We start from the raw sequence: 21,159 nt of genomic DNA, 5'->3' as shown, positions 1-21,159 counted from the left end.
AAATTTCATATCTCACCCAGTAACCATCAACTTTAGCAATCTTAATAGTAGGGTCACGTTCATTTAGAATCTCCAACTTGTCCCATATAGCCTTTTCTATTGATTTGTCAGTCAATCCCATTATTTACTGATCAGAAAGCACACACAAGAGGGCTTCTCTAGCTCTACAATCATTCTCAAGCTCCTTATCCAATTTTGCCAGAGGAGGATTTCCACATGTCAGATTAAAAGGGGTTACACCATTCTCAATGATCTCCTATATTTTCTTACCAAGACATTTCAGATGAGTCTCCATCTGAATCTTCCATACTATGTAATTTGTTCCATCTAGTCTAGGAATTTCTCTTCGAAAGATAGCTGCAGATGAACTAGATGAACTTGAACTGTTAGATGCCATAGGATCTTCCTCAAGCGGTTAAGATTCTATAGAGAGGACCAGAGGTCTGATACCAATTCTTAGATAGTTCAAATAATCAAAGGATAACTGGGAGGGGGGTGAATCATTTGTCACCAAATTACCAGAACCTTAAGCATTTAAACCTTTATTATTGGAACACATAAGATCAATATCAGAATATATAAACCAATTATCGAAATAGCAGATATACCAATTAAGCACAAACAACAATTAGAGAATAGATACCATCCACATGACACCAATATTTGTACGTGGAGAACCCGGTAAAGGGAAAAACCATGGTGGGAAGCCTACCCACAGTCAGATAATACTTCTACAGTAAGTATGTGATTACAAATTGAGGGGCCTGCACTTGCAAGAAGGCCAACAACCTAAAGAACACTGCTCATGACAAAAGGAGTCTCACTAGCTACATAAGAAATCCAGACAACAATCCAGAAGGAAGAATGAACTACAATAATAGCATCTCCTATGCCTGAGTACACTTCTAGTTAAGCTCAATACCAGAGGTCTTAAACCTCTTGCATAAACCCAACTCGATTACCTATGATCGACCAAATCCTCTGCATGAATGATTATTACATTATTCACTTGCATCCCATGATCTACAATGAGATCATACACATATATAAACAAACCTTAGACCTTAAACAATTAGGTCAGCCACCCAAACAATAAACCATTTACATAATTATAAAACATGTTAGCCTGAGGCCAAAAAAATATCATCCAACCCATAAGTCATCCTGGAAACACATCGAGGAGTCCAATCAACATGTTACATTAAGCCGATCCATAACCTAGATAACACTAGATCCAATTTAGGTCCATAGACGCTAAAGCAATTATCCAAATCAGTCAAGGCTGGAACATGATCACCATCAGCATCCTAAATCTATTTTAGAAGTTGCACCAACACCACTTATGCATAATATCAAAAGATCTTCAACAAAGCTTTGCGGTGAAACCCTCACCGGATCAATAAACCAAGCTTACCAGCATATAAGATAGCATCCGATCATCAAATCAATACCAATTGACAGAACATATATCTAAGTAGCATGAATAGAAGATCTAAGACAATTCCATAAGCCAAAGCATATTGGAGTATACTGGATCAACATGATCTTACCAACCAGAAACCAAACATCCTACTGGGACCAATTGGATACCAGCAAACAACCAAAGTAGCTAGTGTTGACATCAATGACAAAACAACAACACAACACATAATCAATTCCAGCAAATTGCCAATAGTCCCTTGTTAACTCATTTTTATGTAGATCTTATCTTGGAATATGAGGAGCATAAATAGCATTTTGAAACAACATATGTTGAAGTATATGCTGCTTGAACAAAAAGTAGACATTCTCCTTCCAGAGGAGGCTAAAATGAGATCATAGAACTTTATGAAAATTGTTTGTATTTCTAGCCCTGTGTTGAGTTCCGTGTTAGTGATGTTGAAGGATATTTGGGTGGCATTGCTACTCTATGGAATTTGACCTCTTTTACTAGTAATTTGATTCACTTTGACAAAAATAGTCATTATTAAAATGAAGAGCTTGCTGACTCATTTTGAGTGGAATCTTATAAATATCTATACTCCTAATGTAAGATCTCCTAGAGGTGCACTTGGTTCTTCACTAGTGTCCTTTATTATTGGTTCTTTTGCTAATTTGTGGATGTTCGCCAGAGATTTTAACTCTCCCATATACCCATCTGAGAAGTTAGGAGGCCTTGACGATTATTCTGATAGTATGAATGATCTTGCAAACTTCATTTCTATGATGAGAAGTTAGGAGGCCTTGAGGATTATTCTGATAGTTAGGAGGCCTTATGGACATCATCTTACAAGGTTCCATATTCACCTTGTCCAATATGGAGATTGGGCCAAAATATCATCCAAGGTAGACTTGACGGATTCTTGGTTTCCAATAACTAGAGAAATATTGACCCCTATTTCCACACATCCCTTCCTAAGACTAGATTAGATCATAATGCTATTGTTATTTCCTAAGAGGATGGTTATAAGAAAGGACCCTATCTGTTCAGATATGAAATTAAGTGGACTCTCCATCCAAACTTCAAATCTCTGGTTGAATAGTGGTGGAATGTTTAGATAAGTAGAATTGCCATGTTCCATGTGGTTCAAAAATTGAAACTACTGAGAAACAAAGTGAAAGGCTAGAATGAGTACTCCTTTGGTAATATTTTTTAGTATAAAAAGTCCATTTTGGTTAAGATAAAGGCTATACAAGACATGATTGAAAGTAATCTTTCTTCCCAAGATGATTGTTTGGAGTTCTCTTCGAGGGGGCAATGGTTCAAACTTAACAAAAGAGAAGAGGTCTTTTGGAAATAAAAGTGTTGGATTTAATGGATTACAGAAGGTGATAATAACACTAAGTTCCTTTACCAATAGAGCATGAAACATAGAAACATAAATAAGATAAGGCATCTTCAGAAAGAGGAGATTACAAGGACTATTGTTGCCTTCTTTGAAAATCAAAATTATAATTGTCAGGGTGGCTTCAGGGACCCTGAAGGCCTATTGGAGGTAATTCTTGAAGTTATCATGGATGGGGATCTACATTATCTTAACTCCAGGGTTTTATTCCAAGAGGTGAAGGAGGATACCTTCTCCTTTGGAGCTTACAAGGCTTTGGGGCCTAATGGTTTCCCCCCAACCTTATTTCAAGAATTTAAAGATTTTGTTGGATTGGATGTATTTCATGTTGCAAAGGAATTATTTGGGTTAGGAGTGGTTGCAATTAGCACTCATCTGGTAAGATTTAAAGGCATTTTGGGATGTCATTGATGGCAACTCATCTTCAGGTGATTGCAACTCATGAGAGCTCATCTCTAGGTGTAAATATTCTATCAAGATTCATTACATTGTTTTGTTTGGTTTGACCGACATTCATTACACTTAACTAACATTCACTTTGCTTCACAACCGGCTAAGTACTAATCCCGGTAACATGTATTCAGAATCTGATAATGGATACAACCCGACTAGGAGATCTAATGGCCCCGATCATTTATTTCATGGATTTTATGGTAATGTGTGAAGGCCGACATGATCATTGGGATTATGTTTGAAATTCATTTTGATCCGACAGTTGACAGGTTTATACTTTTCATTGAAGCCAACACAGTGGAAGTTAGGAGGATATCTAAGGAGATCCTTTCAGTGATGGATTCGAGATATATTTTGGAATGTGAATTCTGATTGCAAATTATTCATAGATTATCAGTATGCATTTTGGTCAACGATTAGAAGCTTTTGTGTGCAATTTCACGTGCAAAGCATAACCAACAACAAAATCAAGCAAAAAAGAGCATCAACAAACCGATACACAGTCAAGGATATCAAAGCATGAACCAAAACTTATCTAGCATGGTGAGATGCATCTTAAAAGTTCATACTTCTTTTAATTACTTTGTATTGCTTTGTAAGGTAGTGAGACTTCTCATTTTGTGTTGAGCAGTGAGCTCTAGGCAGTTGGCCTGATTGCATGTGCAATCCCCTTCATGTAATATTTGTATAGCTTGATCAAGTATATAGATATTGTGGCTATCATCCCCACCATGGTTTTTCCCTTTGTAGGGTTTTCCACATACAAATATTGGTGTTATGGTGTTGCCTCGTTATGTGATATTTGGTGTATGCACTTTAATTTAATTTATTGTTAACTGGTTAATAAGCAATAAGTTCAAAACTAAACTTATAGGTAGAACACTGATTCACCCCTCCTCTCAGTATTCTTGGATTCCAACTATTGGTATCAGATCTTGGTTCCTCAAAAGAAGTCTAACCACTTGAGGAAGATCTAGAATTTGGAATCAATGGAAACCAGTCTACAACAAAAACTTTGACTTACCCTTGACGATCTTGATAATGAGAAGATGGAGAATAGTAAACTAAAAAATGAACTGAAGCAAGCCAGAGAACACATCATTTAATTAAAAGGAAAGTTTTCAGTTGTTAAGGCCAAGATGAAGGAACTGTATGATCAATTGCAAAATTAGAAGAGTGATGAGGAAGATGCTATGAAGGATCAATATCAGAAACTCACTCAGGAAAACACTATCTTGAAGAATGAGATGCAATCCCTAACCATGAGTATGTGCAAAGATATTGGGGACAAAAAGAAAAATGAAGAAAACATAGCTCAAGCATTGAAGGATAGATCCGATGAATGCAACAGACTAACACATGAAAATGATATGCTGAGACTTGACTTGACCCAGTCCCATAACAAGAAGCAAAACTTGAGAGATAGATTATAATCATGAGCGATGACTTGGTCACTGCAAATGAGTACAAGGAAAACTTCAAAGATAGCTCTACTAAAATCGATGAACTATTGAAGAATCAGAGAGATGATAATGACAAGAGAGGTATTGGTTATGAAGAAGGAGAAAGCTCTAGTACTGCACAACAAGATCAATCATCCGAACAAAAGAAGAATCATGCCAACAACCAGAACTAAAAATCATCATTAAGACAACCTAATGCTCACAAATTCAATGGTACATGCTTTGTTTTAAAATAAATATGGTCATATGCCTAGTCAGTGCAGCAATAGGAATAATCAGAACAATGCATCATTCACCGGTGTTGGAAATGTAAGATGTCATGCATGTAGAAAATTTGGACATATGGCTAACCAATGCCAATCAAAAGGAAATCAAAGAAATTCAGATTGGACATATTGCTAAATATTACAGAAGTAGGAACCCATTGGCAACTAATGGAAATGTAGATGAGAAGGGAAAGGAAAAAGTGGAAGACATCAGGAAACAACATGAGAAAATATGGGTAAGGAGATCAGATACACAACTGGAAAACCACCTGGTAGAGTCATCAGGTACTGCATTGGTAGAAGACACAACTAATAAATAAGGCACTCTACCTTAGGGATAGGCAAATCATTGAAGATCAGGCAAATACCTCAGATTGGATCTATAGTCAGAGAATTTTGATTGCGGATGGGTATTCAAGAAATTTCAGTTGTTTACCAGAACCTACTCGTAAACTATGCGACCCGATAATGCCTCCCAACAATATTTATGACAGTGAAAAACTAGGGTTAACAACGATAAAAGGGAAAAGTAAAGTGATTTTCTTCACACAGTGATCGAGCATTTAGATGTGCGATTTCGAGAGTGATTCAGAGTCCAAGGCGATTTGTGAAAAACATTTTATTTTCAAAAGCGATCTCATCTCCTGTCAGTATCTCAAGGTATTTTTTGTTTGCAGAAACCCTAGTTTAAGTGTCTGGTTATCATGGCTTCTTCATCATCCAGCATCGACAGTCCTTTGGTGGTGGAAATCAAGAACCACCCTCATCCTTTTTTCAAGAAGCATCCTTTCAAGTCACTTTTGGATGAACGTTTGGGAGTATTTTCAAGTGTTTTCCATGGTATTCTTCACAAAGAGGATAATAGGGCATACATCCATTGTAATATTGAGGAGCTCAGTGAATATGAGTTGTCCTACATTTTCATAGAAAACTTGATAACCGACAACCAGTTGAAACCAGAATTTTCATACTTGCAGAGGAAGGGTTTCACATATTTCATGGATTTTTCCACTTTTGATGAGGCAGAATGGGTGCGATACATTTTGAGCCGCATTCACAGAGAGTTTATCTGGTTGGACTAGTCATACAAAATCACAAAGGAAGTGATTAATAATGTCACATGTCTTCACAAGGTTGGAGGTGTTCGCGACCCTAGGTGCAAGCTATCTAATGCAAAACTGAACAAACTTACTGGTGCCACTTTTGATGGATGATCAATGAGGGTTGATGTTGCAAGGGATATTGATGTAAATTTTATCACAATGATTATTAGCTACAATGTCTGTTAGTCTAACTGGCTGAACTCTATCTGCTATAATAATATTTTGGTTTCTTATCAAATGGTTAAGGAGAATGCACACTAATATATTTGTAGTGTAATGCTAAAAGAACTCATGACAAACCTCTAGAAAATCAAACAAGACAAGAAGAATACTTTCTGGTATGGCTCTTTTGTTATCTATCTAGTATTTTACTTTTTGGGCACTACTCCTAGTTTTGGAAAGATTCAATGGGCTTTTGACTACCCAGTAGCAACTCCAATAGGTCAAATTTTGGATAGGCAAGGGGATAAGCTAAGCAAGGCCAATTTATGGGTATTTTTCAAGACTATCCAAGAGGAAATGAAAAATAGATCTAGAATTCCTAAATCAATAGTAGAAAAGTATAAGGATACTATATGTTTTATGGTTAATAAAGATGAATGCATGATGGAAGTTGTACAACCCAGAATAATATGGATCATGCCTATGGGCTATGAGGTGGACAAGGCCACAATAGATGCCTATGCACAACACTTACTACAAGCACTAGTAGATGAAAAAGAAGAAATATTTGGCACAACCCAAGAAAAAGGGCTTAAGGTTTACCAAGAATAGGTTGGAATGGCAATAAGGAAAAAGATGACTAAGGTTGGAGCCGGATCACTTATAGGTGAAGGGCATGATAGGGCAGAAGTTGAATAGAAAGTCAAAATTCTTGAAGCCTGTAGAAAATAAGAGATGAAGCAGAAGAGGAAAGATGAAAGGGAATCCTGAAAAGAAGCTTAGGCCACTCCCAATGTGGTCCTGGTACAAACAGAGACTTCCAAGCAACTGAAAGTATCATCCACTAGGCCTGCTAGTCCTAAACTAGCTGGGCCTACAAAGAAAAAGAAGAAGGCTATCCAAAAATACATGACTATTTCTTCTAAGGAAACATAATCAAATGAGGGTATAAAGGAAATTCCAAAGAAGAAAGGAGTAGCGAGGGAGAAGAAGGAGGGGCAAAAGAAGGAACTTGATAAGGAGACTCCTCGGAAGCACAAGATCACAATTGTACATAAGCGCAAACCCAAGTTAGATGAGCAACCCAAACTGGAAGCCAAGAGGAGAACCAGTAAGAAGAAAATGGATGCTTAGGATCTAATTGATCATATTATTAATGATGGGAATTTAGATAACATTTCTTTATTCTTTGATGGATTTGAGGAGAAGGACAAAAAGAAAATTGAGGAAGCAATTCTTTAATATCTTGATTCTTTTAGTAGGGCATTGATTGAACTTGAGAAAATTTTGCCTAAAGAGTTGTATGATAAGTTAGAGGCTAGAAAATTACATGCTCAGAATCTAGACCAGCAGATAAAAGAGACAAAATTGGTTAATCTTTGTGCAACAATAACCCCTCCAGAGATGGTTGATCTAATAAATAAAATCAGCTCATCCGAATTTAACCCTTAGCACAGAATAAACAACCTAATATTGGAAAGGTTTGAAGAGATTCAAAAGGAAATAATAGATATTTGGATAAGAATTCTTTTGAGTTTGGGTTATGAAGTGAGTCCCAGTTTTGTTTAGTCTTAGATATTCAGCTGCCAAAAGATAAAAAATTGACAGAACAACCAAGTGTATATACTGGGCAACCGGCTAGCACTCCACCAGCTACCACTGTACCGATTAGTGAGACAAATTTTGCAATAGAGGATACATAGACTAATAATGTACAGAAAGAAGAGGATATAGAGGCGAATGTAGATAAGGATATAGGTAATAAGGGTGTAGAGGATGTATAGGATCTAGACAGAGCACCAAGTGGCAAAGCCATCGGTGCACAAGAGTTAAAGAATTCTAAGGTTATCTCTTCGACATACAAGGGTAAGGAAGTTGTGACAGATCTCTCTTCAGGCTTGGCAATTGACACTTCAACCTTTGTCACAATTTCCTATCATTTTTGACAAAGCCTACCACAAGATGTCACCGACTGAGAAAATTCTGGCAGTAGCAACACTTCAAGCACCGGCAACCCAGGAGTTGGCTAAGGAAGAGTCAAAAGACAAAAAAATTATTGAACACAATTTTGAAGTTTTGAACTGGTTGGCACCAGAATTCCAAGAACAAGAGAGCGCAAGCTCATCTGGTAAACTGGAGGAAATTATTAATTTTATTTCTAAGCACTATGATTCTTTATTGAAAATTTCATTGACAGAGGCTAAAGATAAATTTGTTGAGGCCTAGAAACATGCATTTTTGCAGATGATTGATTTTGACAAGGGTAAACTCCAAACTTGTTTGCAATCCATTGATGCAACATTGGTGGAGGGAGGTAGTGTATATAAGACTTGTCTAGATTTTGGTAAGCTCACAACATCTATAGACAAGCAACTATCTGATGGTAGGAATAATTTAATTTAGATTTCTAATTCTTACAACCCTACAATCAATCTTACAAGTTCTTTGGATGGTTGAATTTTGGTAGTCATGGATCAAATTTTGAAATTAGAGAAGGATAGGGATAGTATAATAAAGAGAGAAAATGAGCTCCACAATCTTCTTGGTCCCCAGTTAGATAATTTATTGTTTCATAAGACCGAATGCATTTCTAATATGTAGAAGGAGGATCCCAAAACATCAGAAGAAATAGAATATTATGCCGGTCTCTTGAATGGATTCATCTCCATTCTTGACTCCCTTAAGCAAGGTTGGGATACCTACTTTTTATTTTTGAAGAATATGTATGCAGAGATTATGAAATTTGTATAGAATCGACTTATATTTATAATTGTACAAAATTCTTTGTGGACACCCTGCTTTGTCATTAATGTCAAAGGGGGAGGAATAAAGTGAAAAATGTATATAGTACTCAAGGGGAGCATCAGATGTATATATCCAATTCATGTACAGGTCAGGAGGTCGTGCAGATTCAAAAGCAGATTTAGTGACAACATAATTTTTCACATGAATGTTGCCATCAATTCCAAAGGGGGAGATTGTTGGCAATTGACACTCATCCGGTAAGAGTTAATGGCATTTTGGGTTGTCATTGATGGCAACGCATCTTCAGGTGATTGCAACTCATGGGAACTCATATGTAGGTGTAAATATTCTATCGGGATTCATTACTTTCTTTTGTTTGGTTTGGCTGGCATTCATTACACTTAACCGACATTCACTTTGCTTCACAACTGACTAAGTACTTATCCCAGTAACGTGTATTTGAATTCGGTAATGGATAGGACCCGACTGGGAGATCTTATGACCCCGATCATTTATTTCATGGATTTTTTGGTAATATGTGAAGGCCGACATGATCATTGGGATTATGCTTGAAATTCATTTTGATCCGGCAGCCGACAATTTTATACTTTTCATTGAAGCCGACATGGTAGAAGTTAGGAGGATATTTAAGGAGACCCTTTTAGTGATGGATTCAAGATGTTTTGGAATGAGAATTTTGATTGTGAATTATTCAAAGATTATCAGTCTGCATATTGGTCAGCGATTATAAGATTTTGTGTGCAGTTTCACATGCACATCATAACCGGTAGTAGAACATGGCAGAATAGAGCATCAACAAACTGGTACATAGTCAAGGATATTAGAGCATGAACCAAAACTTATCTAGCATGGTCAGATGCATCTTATAAGTTCATACTTCTAGTAATTACTTTTTAATGCTTTGTAAGTCACTGAGACTTCTCATTTTGTGTTGAGTAGTGAGCTCTAGGTGGTTGGCCTGATTGCGTGTGCAATCCCCTTCATGTAATATTTGTATACCTTGATCAAGTATATAGATATCGTGGGTATCAACCCCACCATGGCTTTTCCCTTTGCATGGATTTCCACGTACAAATATTGGTGTTATGGTGTTGCCTCTTTATGTGATATTTGGTGTATGCACTTTAATTTTATTTATTGTTAACGAGTTAATAAGTAATAAGTTCAAAAATAACCTTACCGATAGAACGTTGATTCACCCCCCCCTCTTAGTGTTCTTGGATCCCAACAAGGATAACTCATAAATCAAGTTAAATCTACCTTTATTCTTTGATCCCTAAAAATGATAATGTTATTTCTATCATAGATTTTAGACCAATAAGCCTATGTAATACTTTGTATAAAATATTCTCTTAGGTAATGGTTAATAGGTTGAAAAATGTGTTGCATAAAATGATCTTTGACAATCACAAAGACTTTGTTAAAGGTAGACATATTGTGGATGTTCTTATAATGACCCATGAACTGGTTGATTATGTGGAACACAACAAATAAACCTGGTATAGGTTTTAAACTGGACATTTCAAAAGCCTATGATAGGGTTTCTTGGAACTTCCTTCTTGATGTTCTTAAGAAGTTTGGTTTCAAAGATAAATTCCTAAGGATTATTGAAGAATGTGTTAGTACACTGATGTTCTCAGTTCTAGTAAATGGCTCGCCTAAATGTTACCTTTCTTGTGATCATGGCCTCCACCAAGGAGATCCTCTCTCCCCCTATCTGTTTATAATTATAGCAGAATTCTTAGGGAGAAATATTCAAAGATTGAAGAAGATAGGTAGATTGAAGGGTTTTAGGGCTACTTCTTCCCTGGCTTCTATCACTCATCAATAGTTTGCAGATGGTACTATAATATTTGGGGAATCCCACATCTTAGAAGGAAAAGGTTGAAAGTGTGGGCTTATTGTCATTGTTGTTATTGATGTCATGGATGTTTTTTTGGTCTATCATGTATGTATGCTATTCGGTCCAAAAGTTTGCTTCAAGTATATGATATTTCCTTATTATGAAATGTATGTATGTTCACTTCATGAAGCTTTGAGGTTTGACATTTACTCTTACCAAAAGATGTTTTGGGTTGGTCCCATCAGGAAGCAATGAGAACAGATTCTTCAAGGTGTTTTAGATTTGGTCCTATCGGGATATGCTAGAGGTGTATCTTCATTATTGAAATTGAAAGCTAACACCACATGGGGATATTTTGGTTGCTACAGCATGTGGATAGTCCAATCTCACCCCTTTCAAATGAGCCAACTTGTTAGTCTAATCGATGTGGATATATATTGCCATCAATGTTGCATGTTAGATATATGGTTGTTGAAAACCAATTATTTGTGTGCTATGTATATATGTGAAAAAGATTTGTGGCTGTAAATATTGTTGTGTTGATTAAGTACAGTGAATGTATGAGATAGTTTGTGTAGTTCAAAGGAACCATAACATATGCATATGTTAGATGTAACTCTAACAATTCAAATTTTGTATACTCCATTATTCGATAGTGAGCATTTTTGTATTTAGGCACTGAGCCCAAACTGACAGTGAGCCACACCTTGTACTATGTAATTGATTACATATTACATAATTCTTGAGAGAACTCTCTCTCTCTGGTTTTTCCCATATTGGGTTTTCCATGTACAAATCTAGTGTTATACTTTTTGTGTTAATTTCATTTAGTGAAACTAAATTATGTTATGTGATTGGTTAGTTAGAAGTTTAAATAAGTATAAGGTAATATTGATTCACCCCTCCCCTCTTAGTTTTCCAAATATTCAACAAGTGGTATAAGAGCCAAGTCCTTTGGAAGACTTTAACCACTCAAAGGGCATCCAAAAAATTAAACTTATGGATTTAAATAAAGATCCGAGAAATGCTCTTGAGGATCTTGAGGCAGTAGAAAATGAAAACAAAGATCTAAAAGAAAATATCCAACTAGCTAATGAATGTATTGAGAAGCTAAGAGAGTAGATCCAAAAGTTCAAGACAAGGCACAAAGAAGTTAGTGAAGAGCTCAAACAAATAAACAACACTATTGCAATTCCGAAAGTAAAAAATGAAGACAATGAGAAGATCAAGGAATACTTGAACAAAATGATGAAATGCAAATCAGAAGAATGTGAGAAGATAAAAAAAGAACTAACATCTCTAAAGGTAGATTTAGAGAAAGCAAAGAAACAAGACAATAAAATTGAATCTGGTACACTTGACATGATGATAGATACAAAGAAATTTTTGTAAGCCAAGAAGGAAGAATCCGATGAATGTTCAGAATCCAAAGAAAATGACAAAGAAGATTCACCTCCAGTAAAAATAGTAAGTACCAAAGAAGAGAAAGGTAAGTCTTCGTTCGAGTAGTAGGTAAGTAAGATAAACACCTCCTTTAATAGTTATTGTTTTAAATGCAATAAAGTATAACATAGGCTAGTAGAATGTAGAAGTAGCATATATCAAACTTCCATACCATTCTTCGGTAGATGTTACACATGCACTAAATATGGTCATAAATCTAACCAATGTAGAAATTCGGTTATGAATTAGAATAAATATAGTTACTTTAGAGGAAGATGTTATACATGCAATATTTCTGGACACAAAAACTAACCAGTGCAGGTCAAGAAAAAATCCGACAAACATTAGGTATTAGAACTGCAAAAAATACAGACATATGGCAAGACAGTGCAAAAAAAATAAGACTCGAAATCCAACTAAACTGACAAAGAAGGTCAATGTGGAGGATGTAAAAGATGAGATGAAGAAGATCTAGAGAAAGAAAGAGACAATATATGCATCGATACCTTGCTCCAGTGCAAGAACCTCATTTGAAAACTAAAGAGTTTGTGCCTTTGGCCCAAGGGGAGTAATCAAAAAGTATATCCTTATCCCCTACCAAAGAAGAATAAGGTTGTAATACTGACAAATTATAATATGAAGAAGTCTGATTATTAAAGTCATGTCATCACAAGATCCGATAGGTTATCATGAAACTAAAAAAAATGAAATATATCTCATTTGCATTTAATCTGAAGCATTACATGAAATAATATAAGGATAGCACTTTAATAAATCTCACTTCATAGCAAATTAAAGAAGTGATTAAGAGTATTGAAGGTAGTCAAGGAGATTAGAGTGCTTAGGGTATCTTCAATGAAGCTGAGTAGAATCAACAGTTTGAATCAAAGAGCATGGATACTCCTACCATAGTTGATGTGGCATCCAAGACCCGACTTATATTCGAGAAGATGCCATACAAGGCAATACAAACTAATCTGGTTGGATATTTTTTAAACATACCCATTGGGGTTGTTTTCACTAAGGATGTTTGGTCCCATATTCATGTCAGGATAGAAGAGTTTATCCATCACAAAAATATGTTGGAATCATGGACTAAGAAAATGATTAATGAGCATGGCTAGGTAAGGCTTGAATTTGCAAAACTGGCTAAGAAGAAATTGACACATGAAATAATTTTCCCAATTTTTGTTATGACAAAAAATTGGTAAAGTTAGCCATGAGTAGGTTTCATGATGAATTTCTTTGGTTAGATCAAACTCACCTTATCACTAAATGTGTAATGAAATCCATTACTGGTCTGAGTGACTCTGGAGAGATTCTTGATCTGAAATTTGCCAAGAACAAGGTTGTTATGGATTTAATTGGTGCGAGATTTGAAAAGCGCTCTTTGGAAATTGATAATTTTTGGAATCTAGTGGTTAAGTATTTGTCAATGATGGTCAAAACAATATTTATCTTACAAACAAGGAAAAATTCAATTTAGCCATGGTAGTTCACATGACGTATGAAATGGCAGAGCTAAATACAGATTTTGACCTCTATAAGGATTTTGACCTCTATGAAATCTTGCTATAGTAATTTTTAGATAATTTTTCCCAATGTCGGAAGAAGAAACACTCTTTCAAATTTGGAACCCTAGCCTTGGGTATTCTATTTTATTTCTTACAAGAGTTACCCAATCAAGGTAGGGTTTTCTAGTCTTCGAATACCCCTGTAGCCCATTAGATTGTGGATAGGTTAAATGGGTTCATCAATGACAAGACAAGAGATAAAGCATTTATAGCATTCTTTGCCATTTTTCAGATGAATATGCATAATAGAGATAGGATCCCAAAGGAGATTATTGTTAAGTACAAGAATAACATTACATTTGTCCTCATAACTGATAAAGGCCATATGGAAGCAATTGTGCCAAGGAAAGTTTGGGTCCCAATGTTTGGCTGTGAAGCCACCCCTGAGATGCTTGAAGGTGTAGCCAAAGTTCTATTGGAGAGTTTGATGGATGAGTCTCAAGAAAATTTTGGGATTGCAGATGAAAAGTCTTTGAAGGTCTCAATGGAGTGCACCAAGAAGGATTATGAAAGATTTTAAAAGAAAGTGGTCTAGGAATCCATGGACAAGGCCAAACTGATTGAGGAGGATATCACTAAAATTAGATGTTCTGAAAGGCTTACAGGTGCATTCAGAGAATCTAAAGTCACTCAGAAGGAGATTCCATAGTCGATCTCCTTGAAGAATCTAGTAGAAGCTAAAAGGAAGACCATAATTCTTGAATCTGAAGAAGAGGAAGATGCAGAGAAATATTAGATGCATGTCCATAAATCTAAATGAAAGAAAATCAAGAAGCCACTTGATGTAGAAAGTCTATGTGAATCCCTTGCACAAGGTACAAGCCCAAAAGAGGTAGGTTGTATTTATTATAGGGTTAGCATTGAGGATCAAAACAATATTATTAAATCTTTTTTGCGTTATTGTGTCAAGTATGATGCTGCGACTGATCAATTTAGAAATGTTATTCCAAGAGAATTGTGTGATGAGTTCATTAGGATCAGGAAAAGTTATAGGGAAGAGGAACAATCCATTAAGGATCAAGTCTTTGAGTTAGTTGGTTCTTCTCTCTCCCATGATAACAAGGCTACTCTTAATGAAGCATGCAAAACTGAATTGAGAACCAAGAAGAATCTAGGTTGTCTCAATTTAGGAGAGACTAATGCCAAAGAAAAAATTAATAACAAGACCATGGAAATTGTAATGGAAATGGCTAAGAACCTTAATCTATTCCATCCTATTGATTTCGGTACGTGTATCGGTATTCCTAAAAATGTGTCACTCAATCCTGGTAACACCCCTATTGATAACCTTGATAATGACCCGGTTGATGATACTTCTACTATGGACAATGTTATGGATATTCCTAGAACCTCTAAGGTTCCTCTAGTTAATTATGAGTCTATTAAAGGAAAGAAAATTTGAGATTCTATTGATGAGAAAGTATCTATTAAGCCTAAAAATAATGACCCTAAGCTCAAGGCTTCATCATTTGATAAGGCAGATGATTTGACAAAAGAATCCAATGTGCAGGTATCTAGGTTAGTGACTATGCTCGATACCAGTTTCAGTACTACTGAAGATAGTTGGAAGAAACTATTTTATGATCCTTTAATTATACCACCTATCACCTCTTCTATGCAATCATTTGATTTTTCCAATATTGATTTGGTTCAAAAGCTTGAGATTGGAGAAGCATTTCTTTCGTTTGCATAGGATTTTTTTAGAAAAAAGATAGCATTGTTGAGGATCTATTGGTAGCACTCCATGTTGCAATGCCTAAGTGTCAGGTAGATCTGGACATTGCCAATGTAGATAAATACAAAATTTTGATTAGTTCATTGAGTAGTCACACCAATAAATTGAAAGAGAAGTATGAAAAAGATAGAGTAGAAGACAAATAAAATATTTTGCGTGACCTCAAGGCTAAGTGTGAATCTACACTTCACCAGCTCACATGTATCTCTCAAGATCATTCTTATTTGTAAAATAATGACATATTCTTTTCCTTTCATCTTTAGTGGTGGGATGCTATAGAGAGCTGTTGGCATTTTTTATGTTTATGTTGTAATTGTCATTGATGGACACACACTTGTATTGAGATCCCCTTTATATGTATGAGCTCATGCTCAACCGGTATTTGTTCCAATTGGTATGTTGTATTCTAGTCTTTAGACTAGTGGTGATTTTGCAGAATGTGTTTCCCAGTTTGAAGCGGCATGTCGACCCCAAGCGGTTCGCAGATCACAAGCAGTACGAGGAAGCAAAGCGGCACAACACATTCTTACTAGTCTTCATTTTTGTCAAACCGGAAACCGGCATTTTGTATGAACCGGTAACACTTTGTGATGAGTTACCAACTGGCATTTTGTGATGAGTTACCAATCCATCGATTGTTTGATGGTGCCGACACATTGACGATGATTCTTGTGTCATGTTATTGAGTATGTCTAGATTCATTGAACCTAGGAAATTGTAATGTAATCCTATTGGACCGACATGAAATCAGATTCCTTAAAAGGACATCATGTCTAGGTTTTATAAGTTGTTGAAGAAGTTGCGAATAGGGTTTATGTTGAGCCAGGGTTTAAGGTGGAAGAGGAGAGCGATCTTATTAGAGAGGAGACTGAAGTAATGCTGGAATGCATTAGCTGTGAGCAATACGGGATCTAACCAAGCAATTTGTGCTAGTAGATAGATCAGACACTTGTTGATTACTCACATCTTTTGTAGGATTTTGCCAAGATCAAGGGCACAATGAAAAGCATAAAAGAGAGACAATAGAATGACAAGAACAAACTGTATTCTCATCAATATGCAAAATGATCAACTGGATTAACCAATACAATGAATATAGGCCTGCTTATATAGGCAAGGCCATATGGATGTATGAGCACACAAATATGACATGTGGCTCAATGAGAAACAAGGGTAGGTAGGAGAAATAATATAATATTCCACAAGAGGTGGATGACCCACCGAATGTGGAGTGTAATAGCAAAATAAGACCACAAAAGGTGGAATTTCTCCTACAAGCTATATCCCTATGTGCACACTTCCCTAAGTGTCTCAAATCCAAACTATGAAGAGATGCATTATCCTAAGTTAACTTAAGTAAGTGTAATAATATCCAAAATGAATATTTATTTACACCAACACCCCCCCTTAAGTGCAACTTAGGGGAATGAAGACTCAAGTCAACAATGCAAGATGGGTCCCGGCTACTAGGCCATGATAGGTACCCATGTACAATATGAAAATGCAAGCAAAACCATGCAATGCAATCTCTCACAAATGGAGAAAGGGAGAAAACCCAGTGGGAAAAAACTCCCCCCCAAAAGAGAGATGAATGTACAAAAGAATCCCAAAGAAGAAGGACAAAACCTCAAAGAGGAGAAAGTCCCCCCCATAAGAGAGGAAGGAGAAGTCAACTGACCCCCCCTAATGACACATCCCACACCCCCAAGAGAGCTCGCAACTGTTGGAACTTACTCTCGGTGAAAGGTTTGGTGAATATGTCAGCAACCTGCTCTGTTGTAGGACAATACTACAAATCAAGGACCTACTCCTGAATGAGCTCTCAGATATAGTGCATATGAATCTCGATGTGTTTGGTCCACTGGTACTGGACCGGGTTCTTCGAGATTGCAATAGCACTCTGATTGTCGCAATGTAGAATTGTCGACCGTGGAGTGGTGAAACCAAACTCTGTGAGAATCTGCTGGAGCCAAATGGTCTCAGTTGCTGCGTTAACAATGCCTTGATACTCAACCTCAGTCAAAGAGAGAGAAATAGCATGTTTCTTCTTGCTCTGCCAACAAATGGGGCCCAAACCAAGGTGAAAACTGTAACCAGAAGTAGACTTACGATCATCAAGATCACCAACCCAATCGGAGTTTGTGTAACCAACCAAGCGAAGTCCTGTGCCTGCTACATAGTGAATCCCATAGTGATGTGTACCCTGGATGTAATGAAGGATGCATTTGGTGGCTTTCCAATGTAGCTCATGTGGTTCCTGCATGAAGCGAGAAACCATGCCAACAGCAAATGAAATATCAAGGCGTGTATAGGTCCAGTAGATGAGACTACCCACAAGCTAACGATACAAAGTGGCATCAAGTGGTGGAGAAGAACACTGAGCCTCAAGCTTGACTCCTGAAAGAAAGGGAGTCAAGGTAGGCTTACAATCAACCATATGAAAGTGTGCAAGTAGAACAAGAGCATACTTGGGTTGCGATAGTGTAATCCTAGAAGGTGACTGTGAAATCTCTATCCCGAGAAAGTAGTGCAAAAGACCCAAGTCAGTCATAGCAAATCTGTCATGCAAAGCAGATTTGACCCTGCTAATGATGGATGCGGTACTCCCTGTAATGATCAAATCATCAACATAGAGAACAAGTATCAAGTGAGAGTCATCCTATCACAAAATGTAGACATTCGGATCGGAATGACACCTGGTGAACCCTGCGAAGAGAAGAAAGGAATCCATCTTGGCGTACCAAGGCCTGGGGGCCTGCTTAAGGCCATAGAGAGATTTCCTTAGTCTACAAACCAAGGAAGTATCCTGGATGAAACCCTGTCGCTACTCCATATAAATCTCCTCATCAAGATCACCATGAAGAAAGGCACTCTTCACATCCATCTAATGTATAGCCCAACCATGAGCTGCAGCAATAGAAAGTGTCAAACGAATGGAGTTCATCTTGGCTATGAGTGCAAAGGTCTCAGTATAGTCAACACCTGCAACTTGACAGAAACCTTTTGCAACAAGCCAAGCCTTATACTTATCCACACTACCATCTGCTGCAAACTTGGTCTGATAGATCCACTTACATCAAACCATCTTTCTCCCCTTAGGGAGATGGACTAAATCCCATGTGTTGTTCCTCATCAAGGAACTATACTCTTCCTCCATAGCGTGGTCCCACTCAGGAACCCCTGATGCTTCCTTGAATGTCTATGGATTGGAAGCTGTAGCAATGAATGCATGTGGAAGATCCTGATGTTGTGATTGAGTTCTTCGTGTATCTGAAGGATCCCCAACAAGATAACCCGCGGACTCAAGTGTCTGTCGAGCCCAATGAGGTCGAGGTGGAGGTGGAGAATGAGGCTCCTCAACTTCAAGTGGACCCTGCGAAGGTGTAACCCTGTGACTCAGAGTTGAAGGAGTCTCATCATCTGAATCACTAACATCACTATCCACAATGGAGGAAGGTGGAGGAGCTAGAGAGGCTAAGCTAGGAGAGCTTTCCTCAAAGTGAACACTCCTCTTAATGAACACCTCATGTGTCTCAGGATCCATCAATCTGTATGCCTTAACACCCTTAGGATATCCAACAAATATGCAAGGCCGACTCTGAGGTTCCAATGCCTTGCATTTCTGTGGAGGTATGTGAGCCCATGCTGGACACCCAAAGACTCTGAAATGTCTCACAATCGGTTTCCTACCAGCCCAAGCTTCAAAAGGAGTAATACCTTGCAAATCTTTGTGAGGAACCCGATTCTGGATGTGTGTGGCACAACTGAGAGCCTCTACCCAAAAGGTGGGATCAAGAGAATGTGCATGTATCATACAGCTAGCCATTTCTTTGAGAGTTCTATTCTTGCATTCTGCAACCCCGTTCTACTGTGGAGTGTATGCGACAGAATGCTGAAGATCAATCCCTCAAATGTACAAAAATCCTCAAGTCTTTTGTTCACATATTCCCTTCCATTATCTGTGCAAAGAATCTTGACCACTTTCCCTGATTGCTTCTCCACACGAGTCTTGAAGTCCTGAAATATGTCAAATACTTCACTCTTGTGAATGAGAAAGTAGACCCAATTGAAGCGGGAGTAGTCATCAATGAAGGTGAGAACATAGCGGGACTTACTAAATGAAGGTGCTAGAAATGGACCTGCTACATCGCTGTGAACAAGTTGAAGAACTTCCAAAGCTCTCGAAGCTTTCCCTTTATCAAACTTCTCTTCAGGATGCTTGCCCATGGAACAACCTGAACATACACCCTCTGAAAAACTGATTCGAGGTAGACCTATGACCATGTCTTTAGTGCTAAGCTGCTGAAGATAGTGGTAGTTGAGGTGACCAAACCGCTCATGTCATAGCTTACTTTCTGAATTTGAATGAGTAAGCAAGGCCCTAGAAGGTGAACTTGGCACAAAGTGGGAGAAAGAATAAAGCCTTGAATTGTCATTGACTTGTCCCACTGATACCAAGGCATCATCATCAAGTTCCTTTACCACAATTGAATCTGGTGTAAACTCAACCTTTTTCCCATTCCCATAGTGAGTGATTTGGTAGATGGAGAGAAGGTTGGTAGACAAGTTAGGAACATAGAGAACATTCTCAAATGTTCCATCATCCATGTCAACTGAACCTTTCCCTTCAACCTCTACTTGTGTATCATCACCTATGTAAATGTGAGGTACCTTAGATGGCTCCAATGAAGAAAACTGCTCCTTTGTAGAACCCATGTGATATGAGGCACTCGAGTGAAGTATCCATTGTTGTGAAGAACCTGTTGTAGCCACAAATTCTTGCCCTTTTCCCTTAGACTGTGAGGAAGAGGAAGGAGATGAATCCTTCTTTGTGTAGGTGGATGGCAAGTTGATGTTGTTTTTCTTGAGAAGATTAGTTAACTCATCAACTTGCTTTGCATGGCATCGATGCTCATCATGACCATACTTCTTGCAATATGCACAAGTTGGTTTATCCTTCTTAGGTGGTGTCCCCTTCTTGGAAGAGGAAGAAAAATCGCCTTGTGATGGAGAGGATGATTGTCCTTTTTCCTGGTGTGGCTTAGACTTAGAGTGCTTCTTCTTCTTGTTGGAATCTTTGCCTTGACTTCCTTGATTCCCTTGATCAGCCACCAAAGCCTTGGACTTTGAAGACTTGAGAAGCCCCATGTTCAACAACTTAGATTGTTCCAATATCAACATTTTTTTGAAAGCATCAAATGAAGGCATAACATAGGAACTCCCCACTGTCAAATGATGAGTTTGGAAGCTAGACACAAATGTTGCATATTATGGTGCAAGCTTGCCCAACAAGTTGAATATCAACTGAGCATCCTTTTTGTCAATTCCACAATCCTTAAGCTTTGCTCTTAGCTCATTTTCTTTGGTGACATAATCTTGGATTGTATCAAAACTCTTGGGATCCAAGTTAGTGAGCTCATTGTCAGTCTGATAGCCTCTGATTTCATCAACTTGACCATACAATTTCTGAAACATATCCCAAGCCTCTTTGATTGTTCTACACTTCTCAATGTGAAAAATGAGGTC

Source organism: Cryptomeria japonica, chromosome 3 (assembly GCF_030272615.1).
Source record: "Cryptomeria japonica chromosome 3, Sugi_1.0, whole genome shotgun sequence".
NCBI classification, from domain to species: Eukaryota; Viridiplantae; Streptophyta; class Pinopsida; order Cupressales; family Cupressaceae; genus Cryptomeria; species Cryptomeria japonica.
Note: the sequence above shows the minus strand (reverse complement) of the source record.